The 15,483-nt window shown below is 41.4% G+C and overlaps 1 long non-coding RNA gene across 1 annotated transcript; it reads left to right on the top strand.

The window, feature by feature from the left end:
• Positions 1 to 536: 536 nt before the first annotated feature.
• On the top strand, positions 537 to 15,162 carry LOC130606154 (uncharacterized). Its single transcript, XR_008973878.1, has 3 exons — positions 537 to 655; positions 3,089 to 3,267; positions 15,051 to 15,162. It is a non-coding gene; the product is annotated as an uncharacterized LOC130606154 (long non-coding RNA).
• The last annotated feature ends 321 nt before the right edge of the window (positions 15,163 to 15,483 follow it).

The following is a 15,483-nucleotide window of genomic DNA, read 5'->3' as shown; positions in this document are numbered from 1 at the left end:
AATGCCAGACAATGACTTAAACACAGCCACTTCAATCCAATACTGAGGAACATCTAGCATTTAAGGACTATTTTATTGCCAGTCAGTACTTGTTGCCTACTATGGCTTCCAGCAGACTTTCCATCTTGGACAGTAAAACATCATTCATATGACTCTCTGAAACTGGCAGTGGCACATGCTAGTCTAACAAATCAGAAAAAGGTATTTTCCAGCTGTTTTTGCCAAGCAGCAAAGCAAGTCCACCAGCAGCAAAATGGGTGCTTGTGTAACCAGCCTCAGTTAACTGGGGCTGGGTGTACATATTATTATTTTAAAATATTTAATTAATGTTTATAAGAACCTTCCACAGGTTCTTAATGCTCCATGTCGCACTTGAATTGCCCTTCATAGCTGAGAGTCTAAAAGAACAAGCCCCGTACTCATTTTGGAGCGGGGAGACTATAAAATGCAGCACCATTTCTTACACTTTTAATGTAGCTCCTGTTTTACAAGTGCCTCTCTTGAGCTGTTAAACACCAGCTGTTTTCTTACAGGCACCACAGGAGAAGGGGGACTTGAAAACACATTACTGGAAGATGAGATGACCTCAGGGGGCTTCTTCCATGCAGAAGAGGATGCCAGGGAGCAACTTACGGGAGGGAAAGGAGAGAATGAGGTATACTCACAGATACCACAGATAAAAGGGCTGCAAGAAATGTAACCTACTGACATTAAATCTTAATCTTCCTTCTGGGTGTTTGCCTAGTAAGACACAATTTGTTGATTTTCAGTTCAGTTCAGAGTTAGTTAGGGTTTTTTTTAATGCAAGCTGTAGGACTTTCTTTAATTAATGCATTCCCCAGCTCAGTAACTGCAGCTGAAGCAGAAAATATCTCCTGGAAAAGTCTTTCATTTTGATTTTGAAGTTATTTGTGAAGAAGGAATCTTTGGCAAATTGTCCAGGGGGTATTTTCCTTTCCAGCTAAGACAGTTTAAAACATTTATCAGGATGACAGAAGCTTGTGTCATCCTTTAGACTTGTTTTTCACACTGCATCCTCCTTCTTGTTTATTACTTGAATGGCATTTTCATAAACATTGCATTTGTCTTTGTGTATTCTCAGTCTGTGCTGCACAAACTACATGGCTGTCATAAATGACAGGACTGCAGCTGAAGACAGCAGCAATAACATCAGGCTGTGAAGGCAGAGTCCTATTTTTAAATCTTTGTTTTGTTGAGAGGGGAGGGGGTTTCCTGTGAATATAATGAAGTGGCGGTTGGCTGCATGCTGCAAATAATTTCTCATGCAAATTTTACCCAAGGTTGTGCTTACAGTTCTGTTATAGCTCTGAATGGATAAAATAAAGTCAGCAATACAGGGGCAGTTCATTCGAAATAGAAAAGAAGTTATATGTCATCTTCATGACAAAAAGAATAAAATAACCCACTCCAGAGAAACAGGCATATAAAAATAATGAACCAACTGCAACGTGTGCAGCACAGCTCTAACCCATCTAAGCCAGAATCTATAGGAAGCTGTGGGAACCTCCCTGTAACCATCGGTGTGCACTGCACCAGGACCATGGGTTTCTGAGCAGCAGCTACCAGGAACCTCAACTCTATTCCTGCTCCCCAACTGCAGGTGAGCTAAATTTTTGCAGATTGCTATAGCAAAGCAGTGAGATGTTCATGTCTTCTAAGTCCTGCAACAAGCTTTCCAAGACCTTATTACACCACTCAAGAAACAGTGAGGAACAGTACTCTAAAATAAAGCTTAATTTCATCATTCAATCTTTCTGATTAATGCAATGAGGATTTAGTCATTCATTATTTACTGCAAAACTGGATTAAAATGTGCCCACCACTGAAATCACAACAAGGCTTTTATGCTAATCTCAGGAATAAACAGTCCAGTCATTTCTTTCAGGTCTGAAAATATATGTGCTGCAGTCAAAAAAATGATTATAAAAGCTAATTAGCTCAGTACAGTTAATTGATGTGTTCTGTGGCATCCTTAGAATTTAAATTCTGTAATTTTAAGTCATACATTAAATAAAATTAAGAAACAGATTTTAATTCTTAATCCCATTAAGCATGCGCTGTATTTTAAGCATGAGGGAGCCTGAAATTCACAGTAGGCATTTAATGAATAATCAGATCTGGAAGACATAATTTATCATAGCCACAGAAAAAGCTTGGTAAAAATCAAGTCTGTCAAGTTAATTAAATAAGTCTGAATATAGTGGATGGTGAGAAGATTTGCTGGCATTTATGGAGTTTAGGGGTTTTGTTGTTGGTTTTTTTTTTTTCCTTTAAAATTTATTTTGTGATACAGAAAAAAAAAAGGCAAAGTCTACAGAATATAGTATTATGAAACTTGACAAAAACTGTATTTAAATATTTAGTACCTACTGGAGGCACTTCATGCTTTTTATACAAAAAATACCTTCTGAGAAAACTCAGTCAATATTTAAGTGTATTTCATAAACATCTTAGCCTTACAACCCTTTAACCTGATGAGTCATTCCAGATCATGCCAGAACTTACTCATGAGGAAGAATGTAATTCTTGGATCCTTAGCTACTGACCTCACAACGCATGATGCAAACTACTAGCACGAGTGAGAAAACTAGGTGCAGTATCAGGATACTGGAATCTCCTGATGAAAGAGCCTGAGCTCTTGTGCTCCTTCATGGGTAGCTCCCACTGCCTGCCTACTATCATCCCTATCCATGTGAAAAACTGCTCAAGTGGATCAAGCGCTTGCAAGACCCAAGCCATAGTGTGTTGCCTCCTAAAGGGTGCAGTCTGGCAGTGTGCAGAGTCCCCTCCAAATCAGCTATGTACCTCCTAACTTTCATTGATGGCTTTTTTAGAGGGTTGGCAGTGACAGCAACTGCCTTCCAAAAACTGAAATCCTTACCTTAACAAAAAGATCACAAGACAGTTATGTGTCTGCTTCCCTCCCTCCAGACACACAGACAGATACACATGGATGCACCCATTCATACTATATATACATATACTTACAGGTATATGGGTGTATGCATACGTAGGTATATACACATTAAAGGTGAATTTATTTGGATTTGTTTTTTTTTTTTTTCAGGCTTCAGGATCCCTGCTGTTTCAAATACTTCCATGATGGCTGCCAACAGGAGGGGAAAGACAAGAGGGAAGAATCTCGTAAAATCCCGTGACTCAGGAAGCTCGGGTTCCAGATAAAACCTTGTTACTCATGAAGAACCTGTGAACATTGGAAGGGACTGAACCAATCCCACAGCACAGGTTAGCAATGCTTAACAGGTTTCCCACTTTGAACTTTTGTATTTTGAGGTATATTTTTGTTACTACGAAAAAGCAGCTAAATAAGAACCTTGGTCTTGGTATTTCTGTGACATTAAGAAACTGTCATCATTCCAGTATTATTGATATTTCAGAGTAATAATTGACTACCCACTGTTTCACCAAAAATAATATTTTGGTGTGACTGCAGGTAGAGGCGGGTTTTCCCCTGTTTGGTAGTTTCTTGCTATACAGCAAAAGGTATGTTTTGAGGGTTTGCCCCAAGTCAGTCTCCTGACACCAAATTGCCATGTTTCTAGTAGAACCATGTGGTCATAAAACCTTCCTGCAGCTATTGGCTTTGCAGTGGACCTTGTCCAGATCCTCCCTCCCATCATGGAGAATGTACCAGAAGATATATTGCAGCCTGGGATGCTCTATATTCTACGGATAAGTTTTCTGCTGGGATCAGAACTGACAGTGAACTCTAATTCCTCTTTATGCTCTTTCCTTGTAATATCTTCCTGACTGCAGACTCTTCCCAGTTTCAGAGGAGAGACTACGATGCAGGGTTGATGAGTGGTACTTTCTCACTCACAAACACACTGCCAAGGCAGAGCGTTTACTCCTATTCTTCCAGCAAGTAACAACTAGGAGCTGCATTAGTAAATAAAGCAAGCGCTGAGCCTGGAATGGGAGGTTAAACATCCTGCTGGAAAGTCAGCAGTTTTAGTCATGGTGTAAAATCTCCCATGACGGCATTCCTTTCTGAAACCTGATCCCGGAGAGAACAGCTTATGGAGCTGAAGAGATGCCAGGCAATGATCTACGGCCCTGGCCTTCCTGAAATGTATTCCTCCCCAGCATCTGTAAGCTCTCAAGTCATCCATGTAGTCCTCACGTATATGTAATACATCCTTGAGCCATGACTTTTTCTCCTGTGGTTCAAAGCTGTGTTTTCATGTGCCTCTGAGCACTTTAACTAGGCACAACGTTGGGATACAGATCCAAACAAAATAATATCAGCTTTCCTGGTTTTAGAGCATAGTTTATGCCCTGCTTGGCTGAATTAATAGAAACATTTGGGAATCACCCCCAACAAACTTCTTGTAAGCTGGAAGTCTGAATGTTACAGCTAAATCCAGGCAATCACATGAGTATGAGCATAATCAGGACCATACATCTGAAGCGTGTCTTCAGCAGTTTCCGGGAAGTTTGGATCTGCCATAAGAATTGCAAAAGTTTTAAAACTCTTTCTGTTCAAACCTGTTATTAAGTACAGCAAAATTGTTTCTAGCTAAATATATCTATAAACCTTAATGATTCTGGGGCTTTTCTTCCAGATTTTGGAACTGGGGTAGGGGAAAGAGGGAGAGAGAGGACTTCTCTTGGAAACTTGGGCATTCAGTCTTTAACCACAATTGATCTGATTCCCAAATAAATTGTAGCCTAAATCATAAATCAACTAAAGCAACTGAAGTAATTTTCATAAGAGATTCCAGTGCTGAAATGTTCAGTCTGTGTAGAGTTTGGGATGGATGTACCATGTTCAGGACTTTCAGCCAACCCCTGAAATTAATGTGCACTTTTTCCATCTGAGCTGTTATGCCACAAATTCAATCTCACCCTTGAAATCACAAGTTGCACAGAAAGCAAAACAGCACTCAGAAACACAAGGCAGCTCTTCTGCATGGGATCTGTCTGGCTGCATATTGGAAAGGCATGCTGTCTTCAGGTGACTTATTTCCTGGATAAAGTTGGACAAAAATGTAATTACTTTTGTAACTTTATCAAATGTTTTAAAAGCATCTCTGAGGGTAGTACTGCTTATAACAACGTCCTGAAATGCCAGCTGAAGGCACTACTGCTGGCAAGGAGTATCTGTAGTTCATGATTCCTTCTTTTACAATCTGGCTACCAAACCCAATACTGAACCTGCTGTGGTTTCCCACAGTTGTTGATCCCAGGTCTAGACACAAGGTACACCTTTAATTACTGATACAATTATTTCCACCAATGTATGGGGTATGTTGTAGAATCCCATAAACTACATAATTGCCTGCAAGTAGCATTTATGTCATTATCCATGTATCATAGTCACAAAACCACATGCTCTTTACTGAGGAAGTCTTTACTGTCATTTCTGTACACTTCTCTCCAGAAAGTCTCCTGGAAATAACCTTCAAGATTTAAAGAGTTACAGCTTTTATTTGCTGGCTTCTTCTTGAGTGCACATGGAATCAGCAACTGCCTTGTCTGAGAACAAGGCCAGCCCTTAAAACCAGCATACTTCCGATCCACATTAATTCGGATTCCTATCAGGCATTGGGGTGGTTTGTCAGAGATAGGATCATTCTGGATTGCAATCATAATTCAGGGAGTTTTCAGCACATGATGATATTTGATTTTTTTTTTCCTCCTAAAACAGGCGGTGAGAAGTTACTTTGCACTCAAGGTTGCCCTACAGTTTGGTAAATATGGTGCTCTGAAAAAAAGAGGAAAAGAACAGCTAAAGCTGATTAAAGCTACAGCAGTGTTCTACTGAAGAGCACATTTTCAGTCTGATCGGCATATTGGTTCCCCATGACACATAACATATACTACTTGGTATTTACATTAGGATGTTCCCTTTCTTTTTCTGAGATTACTGAAAACTTGGTATGTCTACAGCATTATGAGTAGCCTTTGAAAGTTATTTACAGGTAACAGGAAGGGATCTGGTGGCCTCTTATATTTGTCTTGAGTCTTCCAATTAAAATATTCAGGCAGTGTGAAAACTTCATCTGTATCTGCTTAGTCAAAAGAAGCCCATAACCAAAACCTGTTCAGCAGTCAAGCCCAAGAAGTAGTGGGACAATGGAGATAGATATAAAAAATCATCAGAGGAATGGAACATATTGGAGAACTGAAACATGCATATATCAATTCTTGAGCAGCATAAAACATTTAGCTGCTTACTGATTTCATATAGTACTCACAGAAGGGTCTATCTAGTAGCTGGAAGAATGAGTAACGGCTGATCTCATGATCACCTTAGAAAATAAGTACTCTTATAGTTGGGTCTTTTTTTCTTCACATCACCTCCTGGGTTCCTCTTTTGTTAGAGACTTTTGCTGATAATAAAACGTTTACAATATGCTAGGTAAGTGGAAGGCAGTCAGATTACCAGGTATGATGGGATCACAGCTGAAGGCTGCCAAAGGACCATCTTCCTCCTGTGCATTAAGGGAAGCACTGGAGTCACACTGTGAGGATGGGAGGCACAGCATTGCAGTCCCACACTAACAGCAGATGGATGGGCAAATCTCAGATATTTTTTGGCAATGGGGGATCAATAACTCTCACATTCAGAATGATGGGAAAAAAGAAAAACTCTGCCCTTCCTTCAGCAAGGAGACAGCACAGATAGCAGGGTCTTAGCCACATGTTCCGTATTTCTGTTCATGAGCACAAAAGGCCCTGCTTACTAAGCAACTTCCTCTTCGGGGAAAGAAACAAGGCAGACCCTCCTGCACAGAGCCTATTAGACCACACTCACTGTTTAGAGCCATCTGATACCCTGGGAGAAGAAGAAAGAATTCAAATATCTGAAACCATCAGAGTGAGGACTGTGCAAAAGAATAATTAAGTTATCAGGTGGTGGCACGTGCTATAATTGCTGGATTGTAGGGAAATAGCATTCAGCAGCTGTTACTTTACCAGCGTTACTAACTCCAGTTCCCTCACAGACATAAATGAAAAAGAAACTCCAGCTGTCTGCTGCCTACAGATCTGAGATCACAAGCCATGGGCCTCAGAAAGGACTTTTGCCCTAAATGTCTGCATTTTATTACAGCTGTAGATATACACCATAAATAAAATGAATGAAAATATTCATTTGCTTGGTAACTAAAACAAATTTTCTACCCATTAATGTGCTCCTCAAAGTATGAATAAATGTGGACTGATGTCAAATGAGTCACAGATATAATAAAATAATTATGTTTATCTTTACATGTCAGCTGTTGTGCTATATGAAAGTCATTTCACATTACAGAGCTTGTAAAGTTAAATGAGATTGTGCCACAACAGTAATAAATTATTCTAGGCCTTTCTTTTCTGTGAATAAGGAAAAAAAAAGAGAACAAAACCCCATGATGTACAATTCTAATGTTAATCTTCATAAGAACATCTATTTTACTTGAGGCAAAGTCTTAAACAACTGTTTTATTGCAAAGGTATTGGTAACCCACCTGGATCAGTGCCTTAATAACCCTACTAATCTCTGACCACAGAACAGCCCTAAACTGAACTGGCAGAGGTATGAGTCAATATTCTTTCACTGTGATAACGAGGACAAGACATTTTGGCAAACTGCCTTGGTTGCTATCCGTTTACCAAGAGAAATGTATTTGCAGCAAGGTTGGGTCACCTAAAAGCAGGACTCTGCAGGTCTAGCTCCCAGTTCAAGGGCTAGATTCAGGCTCAGAGGAGTCTTGTGAGTCTTTCATCACCGCCTTGACTTGAATTAAGCTTTCCACTGCACGAAAACTGTGCACAGCTTTAACTCAACCATTACCTTTTGGGCAGCTCAGTTGCCTCTTGGTTGCAGCCCCCAGTCCCTGATCACTCCTATACAGGTGAGAGAATGAATACTTTAAAATGATTGGGCCAGACAGCCTCCTGCAAGAGATGGTGCTCTATTTTATTAATAACATGCTATGCAGCTTCATACTGTAATTGCTGCCTCTGAGCCAGCGGCAGTGAAGGAAGGCAATGCTGCTTTTCACTCAGGGCACGTTACTGCCTTTTCCTGGTAGCCTTTGCTTACTTTACACCTGCAGCAGTGGGCTCAACATAGAAAGAGCATTTCTTCTATGAAGACATTTGGTGGCCTTGAGTAGGAGGAAGGCTTTCCAGTCAGTGAGTTAATACTCTTTGAGGGTAAAGGGAAAGCAGAACAATGTCGTGACAGTGCTTTTGGATGGCAGGGCCAAAGACTTTTGCCACTAATTTGAATATATAGGCTGTGCATCTTGCAAAGTAGAGTCTTATGAAACTTTTCTTGATGTGCAGGATGGAAAAAAAGCAGAAACTTGGCTTCTTGGAAATCCCAAATAAACAGCAAGCCAAAAAGCATCAATAGGGCAACCTCCACAGAGGCAATTATTTGCATTGAGGAAGCTTTTGCTGGGGGTTTCCCTCTACTTCTGGTCAGAAGATGGTTTAAGTGAGGCAAAATTTAATGTACTGAATTCAGAATGAGTAATACAGGGAGTCTGCCTGCCCAGGGAAAGGCCATCAGAAACTCTTATATGACCATTTACTTTGAAGAGAGTTTGCATAAAGGCAACTCATATTTTGTTAGCTCAAGAAGATAATGCCACTGATAACACCATGGACAGGCTACCTACGGAGCTCTAAACACTGAGACAGAAATTCAGGGTATTTTTTCAAAGGTATCAGCTGTGAATTCCCAGCCTCAGGGTGAGTCATTTAGACCAGATGCAGAATTTCAAGGAATCATTTCTAGTCAAGTGACTAAAGAGTTGGAGGAGGCCCAGCAATGCATTCATAGGCATCCCATGGGTCAGATGAAAGAAGCTTAAGGGGGTCCCTGGCCAGAAGGTATTTGCATATGATGTAGAGACAAAGGACAAAGAAGGTGGAGCTCCCCAAACTATTGGGAGGGGGGAAGCCTCATTCAGGAAAACAGGAGCTGCAGGGATGTCGGCACACAACGACTGGAGCAACATGTGTGACGAGCTGTCCAGGCACCTGCTGCTCTCTGCGGAAATCAACAGCTGAAAAGGGATGCGATTTTGAGAAAATATGATCCACAAAAAGTACTTAGGAAGAAAACGTACTGCCAGAGTAACACCAGGAGCTACTAATGACCGACTGATGCAGACACCAAAAGAAATTAATCCCCCATCAAATTTGGAGTGTGTATGAGAAGTCAGGGGATTACAATGTGTAACCAGTACTTCTGTTGCTATCGTACTGACGTCTTCATCTAGGGGCCCTGGAGGGGCTCTAGGCTAGTGAAGCAGAACTGAGCCCCTCTGCAGAAAGGTGGCAGGAAGAGATGTGGCTTCAGGGAGTTCTCCAGGCTTCAGGTGTTTCTAGAATGAGTATGGAGTGACAAAGATTAATTGCTCCCCGTGATAGCTCTAAACTAGGTCATTGTGCAATAGTACACCTAAGTGAACCTGCTGGAGTATTTGAAACTACAGCTGTGCCATCAGGTTTTCTTCTTGTCAGGATGCTGCCTCATGTGGCATCAAAACTTGATCTCTAAGCAAGAACAAAAAATGTGATTGATGTTACCAGGCCCAAAGGACAACAGACAAATGTTTCACAGCATGCCATGGCAAAGGAGTGTGGAACGTCCAACTTTGTCTAGAAATTAGGGAAACATTCACAAAAGGCAAAGAATAGAAGCTAATGCTCTAATACAACCCATTTTCCTTAAATCTGCAAGTATTTGAACAACACAAATGGGTGTAGTATGAGGTGACATGCCACAATGTACCCTTGCATCTTTTTTTTTGTCATAGTGGATAATTGTACAGGATCACATCTGGAGGTGGGAAATGGCCTGACCATGTTTACGACATCTTGAACTTCCCATAGGCAACTATTAAAGAAAAAAACACAAACAGATAAAACTCAACAACTTCCTGAGTCACAGCTTTGCAGTAACTCCGAGAAATTCAACTCAAAACAGTGGGACACTCCTGACGTCAAGAGCAGAATGGGAGTCTGGGTCATCCAGTGACATTGACACTAACAAATTAAGACAAACCACTGCAAGTCCTGCAGGCTACCTTTTGTATTCATGCACACACCAGAGATATTTCAGAGGATGAGAAATTATCTAACTCAGGACATGAAAACTGAAGGCACCCAAGAAAACCCACAGGAGGAAAATCCACCCTAGGCTAAAGGATCTCTGAGGCTTTTTCAGAAAATGACTTAAGACGGTTTAACTCACTGGGGATGTCCTTAGCTTCTGCACTTGAAGCCTTCAAGAGAAAAATAACACTAATTGCATGGGCCTGATCAGCACAACAAACATTTTTGTCTCACCAGTAACCTCGAATGAAGAATGTGGGGTATCCTCCACACTTGACCAGACAGTCTCATGCTGGAGGAACCTGCAAACACTGGTGGTCTTCCTGCAATCACAGAGATCACGGCAGTGATTAAACTGTTAAAAATAAAAATTCTTGCTAACAAAACAGGGACAAGTTGCAGAGAATGCCTGGTGGTGATGCTGTGCAGTTGTCTTAGTTGGAAGCTGTTTGTATTATATTACACTTTTGTGTAATATGTGTTTGATGGGTGCGTAGAGGCTAATGGAAGTTGTGCCAGAGCTTTTACTGAGTGCTCCTCTAAGTCTTAAGACTTCTAAGTGTGAATGATAAAACAGCCTATTAGAAGATAGCTTTCCATAGATAAAGTTATGCCTAACATAAAGTCTTCAATGCTAAAAGTACTCCTAAGATATTTACTTTATTTCACATCTGATCCCAGCTGACTGAGAAGAGCAACAACTGGAATTTCACAGTACCCCACCCACAATCTCTTCAGGAAGATCAGTCCTGTAAACTGTAGGATCTGTATGTGTAGAGATTATACTTTATGGTCATATAACTAGAATATCCTAGAACAAAAATGCTCAGACTACAAATTGACATTGTTGTATAAATAAAAAAAAGCCATCTGAAATAAGGCTTTATCCGTCACCACTTTTGAGTGGGGTGAAGCAGCACATCTGGTCTCCAATCCTGTAACTGACGGGCTGAACCGGGGTTGGGAGCACTGTGGAGCTGCCACTGCCTAGGAGGAAGGGAGTGCCTGGCATTAGTCACCAGAAACCAGGTCTGAATCAGTTCACAGAGTCCTGATTCAGCAAGTTAAACACTGGTGTGAAAGAGAAGACAGGCCCTCGGCACTCTGCACTGAAGTGGAAAACTGCTGGGAAACCTAAAGGAATGCCCGGAACATGGCTCTGGATATCCAGCAGAACCTAGGACTGGGACAGGCCACCCGGGTCTCCATGGGCTTGGACACAGGCATGGGACATAGGTGTGCTGGGGGAAGATACCCTATGTCTGTGAAGGACAGTGACCACAAGAGGCATATGAGGTAGCCTTGGGAGCCCAAAGCCATGTTCAGTTTGCTTTTCCCCATCTGTTTTTGCTCACCCTGAGCAGATGATATGCAGGCTTATGCTCAGGCCTCCCGTACCCGAGAACGACTGCCCACAGTTACGCAAAGCAAATGTGTGTTTGGGGAATGCCACGTCAGCAGTCCTCCTAGGGTGCATGGAGGATCAGTGCCAGCCCTGTATGATGTTTACATAAGAGGATTTGATCTGTGCTTCCTAGTGTGATTCACTGGGCTCTGCCCCACTGGAGTAGCTAGAAGTTAATTCCTGTGCTTCCTTACTTGCTCCTGGTGCTCTGCTTTCTACAGCAACTGCGTCGGTAACAGTACCATTGCAGCAGGCGTTATGGTCCATTTTTAACACAGATATATTTAATTGGCATTTTTGGTTTTCCGCATATTTCTTCTAACCATATTTTCTTGAGCTTACAACCTTAATTTTTCAACTGCAAATCCTGCTTTCTTTATTTAGCTGAAACCCAGAACACTAACATTTAGAAATGCAGACTTGCCAGCACTGTTTAAACACCCTCCTTTAAATATGTAGGCTTGCAAAAATGAAACTGGTGCCCCTGTATTTTGAAGAGCTAAAAATGATACTGGTTTCAAAGATATGAAACATGAAAAGAAATTAAATGTTATGAAAAATTAAATTAAATTGAACTCTACTCGGTTTTTACTTGTGCTCGAGAAACTTGCACAGCTTTCTGTATAGGCAGCCACCAGGCTACCAGATCAGTTATCAATGACCAGATGTAGTACCAAGCTTGAGAATTTCACAGAATGTCACTACAGTGCTGGGTTCGGGGGTTTGGCCTTTTTTGGCTATCGTTTTGTTGTTTGTTTTTAATTAGGGACAGTAGTTTCAAAAATACGCTTTCCCATCTCTTTTATAAGTACATAGGTTATCTATGTGAAGCTTTGGTGTTCCCTCTTCCCACCTTTCAGTCAGCGTACATATTTTGTTTCTCAGTTTTCTGACTTGAAACAGATCACAAGACTTAAGAACCACACAAGAATCTAACAAAGCTTTGCTTTCCAGTATTTTTAAGTGTTTTCCTTCCTCACACTGTAGGAGGGATATGCAGGCAAACCAGAAGGGATACTAAATAACTGTGTTTTGAGCAGGATCGAGAGTTTGATATCTGCAAGCTCTGGACGTGACCAGCCCTCATTGGGCTCAGGCTCTTGATTATTATACCGAACAATCCTTGCTCTCTATCTAGCATGACTGCTGCTATGCAACATTTTCATGCAGCTTTATTGTTAAAATGCAGGTAATCGCAACAAGTATGCACTTTGGCAGCTAATTTATCTTGGTTTGTTCTTCTTCCTGCACATTCATTTGTTTCATTTTTAAGTGTGGTGTGGCTTTCTGGATACTTTTTAAGATCAGCAGATGTTGCTTAAGGGAGAAGCTGCACTCCCAAGATCCATCTGTTGTCTTTTTTTGCCCAAATGGCTCTCTGGGGATGTTTCTGTTACTAGTGTTGCCATGAAAGGAGGCTGATGGCTGTCTGCACAAGCCCCAGCCAGGAAGTCCCTTTGGCTGCTTTTCATCTAGTCCCTTTCTTCTGACACGTCCAGCTTTGGTGGCCTACAAGGAGTCAGGCCTCCTCCTGTAAGAGCTATTGTGACCACTTGAGACACACAAACCACACTGTCTCAAAGTACAATGAGAAGAAGAGGAATGTTGGCAAGAGAAAATTCTGTATAAGCTATGATTAAGACATTAACAGAACTGTTGTTTATTACTCAATTTTCTCCAACAGCAACCAAGATCAGAGGTTTCGTCTTTTATCCCCCAATAAACCCTTATCTGGATCAAGTTTAGTCATATTCAGTTTACAGATTTTCTGCCGGACTCCCTCTTAAACGGGTTTTTCAAGAACTTGCAAATGTACTTTATTCAGTTCAGCCCTGTTTGACCATTTCCTCCCCATTCATCACCTAAATCATTTCTGCACAATTCTGGATTTTGTTGCTTGCTGCTTTTTTTGGACCTACATGAAACCTATTTTTCTTTGAAAAGATTAATTTCATTTTGAAGTAATTTTAAATATGTCAGTTTAGAGCTGCTCTGGTTTTAATTAATTTTTCTTTGTTTTCAATATATTGTCATTTTTACATCTTACTTGAACAATCCAAAGGAATTATGTACTATGAAATATGAAATTTTATACTAAAAGTGTTGTCACAAAAACACTTTGCTTCCACTGCGCAATGACTGGCAATTTGCTCTGTATCTGTGTATGACTGCTGCAGAAGCCATTATGAGAGCTAACTACTGCAACTAATCAAAAGTGTCCATGCAGAGTGGTGCATGCAGTTGCTTGTGGTCAGAGCTAGCTGGACATAAGCCAGACTGGTCTGGGTATCAGGTACTTGCATTAATCAAAAGTTCAGAGCTGTGTTGTTATGTCCTGCACGGAGCACTTAGATGAGCAGTGTCATATTGTTGGAGTTTCAGATTTCATATCAGAGTTGGCCTGCATCCTGGGACCTCAAATCATAAGAGCAGGCAAGCAACTCTCACACCCATTCATGTAGATGTAACCCCTGAGGTATGTGTAAGGTCTTTTAATATTCCAGAGAAGACATTGGTTCCCAAATGCTGTCTTCTCCATGTTTCTCAATTCCCCCCCGCCCCCCCTTCTTTCTGTTAGATGAAATTCCACCTTTGTCTTAGTTCATGCCCAGATGTCTATACCTCATTTCAGACCGGCAAGGCTGACAGGTCTTGTGCTGCCAATGCAATACCTGGAAGTGCAGCTGGCTCTTCTTAGAAATAAACTTCTCCAATACACTACTTTTTCAGGAGCCTCAGAAGCCCAGGCTTCCTTGGCCCTTTAACCTACCCACAGCTCCTCATCCAAGGCAGCACTTCGTCTTTTCCACCTTTTTGTACTCTGGTGTATTACAAAAGACTGGGATGTCTCATACTCAGCCATATCTCAGCTTATGCAGACTGGGATTTGATAGACACTAGGCACAATTTTCCAGGACAGGGTGAGGCTAGCCTCGTTAGGATGAGCCAGCACTGGGGACTACAGCCAAATCCTGAAGCACCGGCTATATCCCATTTGTGTGACTGCTCAGCCCCACACTGTTACTGAAGCCTCTTGCAGAGTTGTGTTATTCCTGTCCCTCCCAGCTGGTGCCACTTCTCTTTTTTTCTGCCCTGACAGATGTGGTATCTTTCAGAAGGGTGAAAGGGAGCCTAAAACACTCATGTGCTCCATACCTCAGCTCTGCAGACCCCACTCTTGCCCCCAGCGCCTATAGCACAAAAAGGATAGCACAGAGCATTTTAAAAGAAGGTGCGGCGGTCACAAATAAATATGGAAGCTGAGGGAATAGAGCCATGAAAGATGATACTTGTATTCTATAGACCTTGGAGCTAACCCTCATTTGTAAATATCTCTGTTTTGCTTCTTGAGAGACCTTACTTCCCAGTGTGAGAGATGAGATAATAAGCACTTGGAGACATGTTAAAGTGATGTCAGTCAGTCCACAGCAATAAAAATACCAGGAAAGGTGTTTCCAAGCCTACAATGCTGCACCATAACAGTCTACCCGAGCTTTTGGTCTCATGGTTTTATTTATTTATTTATGCCCATTTTAACATGCAGAAGTGAAAGAGGTGCTTACCCACAGCAGCAAAGGGGAAGTTGGACAACAGTGAAAAGCCATCATTTATACAATCCAACCCAGAAAGAGAAATGAAAGAGACAGCAGAAGACCAAAAAAGGGCAAACTGCAGAGTCTGTACCCAAAATGTCAGTACCAATGATAACACAGGCTACCTGAAAGGCCAGGAAAATCCAGACATCCACCTACTCATTTTTCAGACTGTGTAGCATATGACTCGTTCAGATGGAGAAAATATCTGGAGCTGTCTGAAGGGCAAATAGAAGCCGCTAATCATCAAACTATTCAAGTTCCTCCAGAAGAGACATTTTGAAAGACGGAGATGAAGACACACCTTAAGCACATAAAGCAGGAAAAAGCAGATGGAGCTGCTTTCAAATTTTAAGGCATTTAATCAAATTCTGCCATCAGAAT

This window comes from Pezoporus wallicus, unplaced genomic scaffold, assembly GCF_028554395.1.
Source record: "Pezoporus wallicus isolate ANWC-B61680 ecotype Strahan unplaced genomic scaffold, APGP_CSIRO_Pwel_v1 contig_5785, whole genome shotgun sequence".
In the NCBI taxonomy this organism is placed as follows: Eukaryota; Metazoa; Chordata; class Aves; order Psittaciformes; family Psittacidae; genus Pezoporus; species Pezoporus wallicus.
The sequence above is the reverse complement of the archived record's forward strand: the minus strand, read 5'-3'. Positions and strand labels throughout refer to the sequence as shown.